This window comes from Triticum urartu, chromosome 6A (assembly GCF_056163025.1).
Source record: "Triticum urartu cultivar PI428250 chromosome 6A, HENAU_Tu73, whole genome shotgun sequence".
NCBI lineage: Eukaryota > Viridiplantae > Streptophyta > Magnoliopsida > Poales > Poaceae > Triticum > Triticum urartu.
This window is the reverse complement of record NC_141878.1, coordinates 569084947-569089681: the sequence shown is the minus strand read 5'-3', so window position 1 is coordinate 569089681 and position 4735 is coordinate 569084947. Positions and strand designations below refer to the sequence as shown.

At 36.9% G+C, this 4735-nt stretch overlaps 1 pseudogene; it reads left to right on the top strand.

Moving 5' to 3' along the window:
* Window positions 1–1274: 1274 nt before the first annotated feature.
* LOC147966408 (uncharacterized) lies at window positions 1275–3408 on the top strand (annotated as a pseudogene).
* The last annotated feature ends 1327 nt before the right edge of the window (window positions 3409–4735 follow it).

Here is a 4735-nt window from a genome sequence, read left to right as displayed (position 1 = left end):
ATAAGATTTGATCAAAATCAAACTTTGTAAAGTTTGACTGGTTTTGTAGGAGAAGATATCAACATTCACACTATGAAATCAATATTATTAGTTGCTTGATGAAATTAATTTTCATGGCATATAACTTTAGTATTGTAGATGTTGGTATTTTTCACTATTAAGTTAGTCAAATTTTACAAAGTTTGACTTTGATTAAATCTTATAAGCAGACTAAAAAGAAACGAAGGGAGTATTTGGATCTCCGTACTCCGTGCTTCCGTAGGGTAGTAGTTTCTTTAAATTTCTCTATATATTGAACATGATCTTAAAAATATATGTTGTGAACTTATTTTTGTTTTATTAATGTTCTAACAAATATCCTTCGAGTATTAAAAATGTGCGTGCAACTTAAACAAATGTCCGGACATTTTGTAAATTTTTCATGACATTTAAAAATATGTTAACATGTTTATAATAAATGTTCATCACATTTAACAAGAAGTTGGTACTATTCAATAAAAATGTTCACACCTTTAAATACTAATTCATGACCATTTTTAACAAAATACTCAGGAAATGTACAAATTTCTTCGCACAATTTTCAGAAAATGCTCATTACCTAAAAAATGTTTATACTATCTAACAAAATTCACAGCATTTGCAAACAAATGGTCGCACAAATCTAAAATAATGTTCATGAAATTTTAAATATTCTTTTGCGTAGTTCTGAAAATTTGTCCATGACATATATGCGTGAGACCATTCAAAATAAAATGTTTACTGCATTTACCAAAATGTTCAGGAAAAGGCAAAAAGCGCAATATTCATAAATGTTCATGAAGTATAAAAAATTCCACTCATGTTTTCTCCAAAAAAAACATGAAAGAAGAAAAACAAAATTAATTAGAAAGAAGAAGAAATAATAAAACTGATAGAAATAGGAAAACCAGACGAGACCTTCTAAAAGGTTCGTCAAACCACTTCCAACCCGGTCCCTTGCTTCAAAACCGGCCCATAGAAGTTTTCGGAAACTGTTGGTGAATGCTATTGTGCACTTCTTTTGTCTCGCAATAAGAGAGACGTATATTTTAAGGCGTGTGTTGTCGCACTGGTGTGTGGGCGCAGGAGTATATCTGGTGCACCCGTCTTTCTGATGCTACTGGTGCACTGATCACACAAAATACACTCTACAAACATTTCAAAAATCTAAAAAAGAATAGCATGCCCGCAAAACATACGGCTAGCATAACACAAAATTTCAAATTCAAATTAGACCTACAACACTAGAAACAAAAATGGCAAATCTTATTATGAATGGTACTGTTTTTAGATTGGGCCTATTAACACAATATGTGCTAAATTTGTTACTTATCTCCAACTGTGATTCAAATTAACTTCTGTTTTTTGGTGTCATGGTAGATACTTCCTCCGTCCGGAATTACTTGCCGCTGAAATGGATAAAAATGAATGTATCTAAACTGAAATACGTCTAGATATATCCTGACAAGTAATTCTGGATGGATCCTCAAAGAAAAAAAAAGTAATTCTTACTTTCTCATGCTGCTAGGTTGGAATTGATTCGTTCTGTTTTCTCAGCTATTCCTGTTTATTATATGGCTAACATTTTGTTCACTAAGAAGTTTCTTGCTAAGCTCACTGCTGTCATTAGGAATTTTTGGTGGACAGGTGTCAGGGAAAATGATTCAAGCAGGAGTCTTTGTCTTCGAGCATGGAAATATATTTGCAATTCTAAAGAAGGTGGACTAGGTATAAGGAATTTGAAAGCAATTAATGAAAGTCTTGTTCTTGCGGCTGTTTGGAGAATTGCTAAATCCCCTTCCTCTCAGCTATATTTGGTCCTTCAGGCTAAATATTTTCATGACTCTTCTATTTGGACAGCTACTCCTTCCTCTCCTAAATCTGCTTTCTAGACCTCTGTTCTGAAAATGATGCCTAAGTTAAATTAAAGCTCGTTCTTTTTATCAATTGACTCAAGGTAATATCCCAATCTGGAGTTCTCCTTGGTGCACTCTTTGGACTAGCATTCATGACTATCTTAATATTCAGCAACCAGGTTTTATTTATCCTTCTTTAGTTAGGGATCTTTGGCTCCCTGGGCAAAAAGTTTGGAATAATGGTTTAATTCATTTACTTTTTCGGCAACCTATGGCTTCAGTCATTGTTCAAACTGATATCATTGATGATGATGGCCCAGATTTACTCTGTTGGAATCTCACACCTAATGGAATTTGTTCTTCCAAATCTGCTTATAAGCTTTGTTTGCAGGAAATTCATACAAATCCTTGAAATGCGCCTTCTGTATTATCTCCGGGGCTCAAAGACCTTCTCAAACTGGTTTGGAAACAAAAGCAGCTCCTTCCTAGGGTGCAAACTTTTGCATGGAGGCTTCTTAGGAGAGCTTTACCTACAGGCTTGCGGGAAAGCCGTTTCTCTAATCATATCTCTCCGAACTGTTGTAGGTGTGGCATTCAAGAGGATGAGTTCCATTTATTTTTCCTATGTCCTTTTGCACGAGCTTCTTGGTTTGCTTCTCGGTGGTTCATTAGGTCGGATGTTCTAGTCCAAGGCCATGCTACTATGCATTCCATTCTCATTGCCTTTCTTCACATGGGACATCCATACGGTTCTATTTCAAACATTCTAAACTTCTTATGGTGTCTTTGGAAGGCTAGAAATGATTATCTCTTTGATAGGAATAAGGCTCATCCTCATCATGTGCACCTTGTTGTTAAAGTCTTGTCTTCTGATGCTTATATTGATTTACCTCACTTGTCTCTGATGCAGGTGACGCCACAAGTACAACTTTCTCTTGATCAACTTCCTATGCAGGGACGAACTCTCCGGTCGGATTTGCTTGTTTTGGGCCCCAAAATTTACTCTGATGCAGCTTTCAGAACTCGGAAAGTTCCTGGTTTACCACAAGGAGAAGTTGCAACGGGAGTGGGTATTTATATTTCCTTGCCTCAAGATCAAGTGAATGTGCAGATTCAAGCTTCTGCTCCTCCTACTACTTCTCCTCTACATGCTGAAGCTCTGGCTCTCTCTTTTGCTGCTCAAGTGGCTAGTAAGCTCAATATTCCTCAGCCAACATTTCTCATGGATTGCCTTTCATTATCATCGGTGGCTGCTATTGGTAGGATAGTAGAATCTACCGCTCCTTGGTGCATTAGGAAGCCTTTGGCTACTTTCTTTAAGCATGCTAACAATTTGCAGCCTCAAGTCTTTCATATTTCGAGAGAAATAAATGGCATAGCACACAATGTAGCTCAACAGGTTTTACATCAATGTGTTCAACCTGAAGTTTGTTGTTTTGCTTCACCTCATAGACATACTTCATGTCCTGTTGTATCTCTTCTATCCAAGTTTCAGGATCAGGAGTTTGTAATTCACGTTGTACATTGTTACTGAGCTGAATGAATTTGACGCTTCGAGCGCCTTTTGTTGTTCAAAAAAATGTGGAGAGTATATGTTACGTGTACATGCTAACTTATTTTTTAAAATTTCGAGTGCTTGTACAGTGACTTTTGAGCAGCCGGTGCACCAAGCATGACAAGGCTAGGTGCACTAGATGTGTTCCCGCGCGTCCATTACAGGCCTTGTTTGTGCGTGCAGTGGGGCTGCGGCCGCGTTTCTTCCCGGCGCGATCTTAGTCCTGCATTTTCGTGAATCGCGCTCACGGAACGGTAGCAGGCCACGGCCCATTAAGCTTCGCCTTTTTAAAAGAAAATGACCGTAAGGAAGCCTCCTTGCCAGCGCCTATAATAATCTCGAAACGAGAAATCGTGCTCACGGAACAAGAGCGGGCCACGGCCAATTAGGCTTCGCTTCGTCGCTCGCTCAACTCAGCCTGCTCACTTCCTTTTCTTGTTCGACTATGTTGTGCTGCTGCTTCACGGAAAAAATAGACATTTTATTTGCGATTTTGAATATGTTCATAAAATAAAAAGAAGATCATGTACTTATTTAATGTTCGTTGGTTTATATAATTTCATGAACTTGAAAAGGTTCAAATATTTAAACAAGTTCATGAAAATGAAAAAGTTCACAACTTTCAATAGAGTTCTGATTTTTTTAAACAATACGAATTTGAAAATCTTGAAAAAAAATAGGAATTTTGTAAAATCATAAATTTTAAAAAGGTTCACGAATTTTTGAAAAAGTTCATAGATTTGAAAAACATTCATGAATCTGAAAAAAGTTCATGAATTTCTCGGAATAAAAAACGTTCACAAATTTGAAATTTTTTGTGGATTTGCAAAAATGTTAATTAATTTGGAAAAGTTCAAAATAATGTTTACGATAAAAAATCGGCAACTATTGGAAAAAGTTCATGAATTTTGAAAAGGAACCAAAAAGAAAATGAGAAAGGAAAACGAAAAGAGAACATCGTACAAAACTTGTTCTGGAAAAAACCAGGGGTAAACCACTTAGAAAAACCGCTCGAACCTTCTAGAAGGTCCCTAAAACCGGTGAGAGAAAAAACTATGTGGACCAGTCGTACAGGAACCTGGCATGCACGACATTGTTGTGAACCAGAAAAAGAAGTGTTAAATGGGCCGAGCCCAAGGCGGAGGGAGAGAGGTGGGGGTTGTGCGCCAGTTTTTTTTTTTTGAACGTCAAGACTTTATTCCTCAAATAATAGCAAGGTCATTTACATAATGGTGAAGAACAAAGTCAAGGACGGAAGATTCCCAACTTTCAGAGATTCTGCTACTAATACAATGCTTCGCAAGAC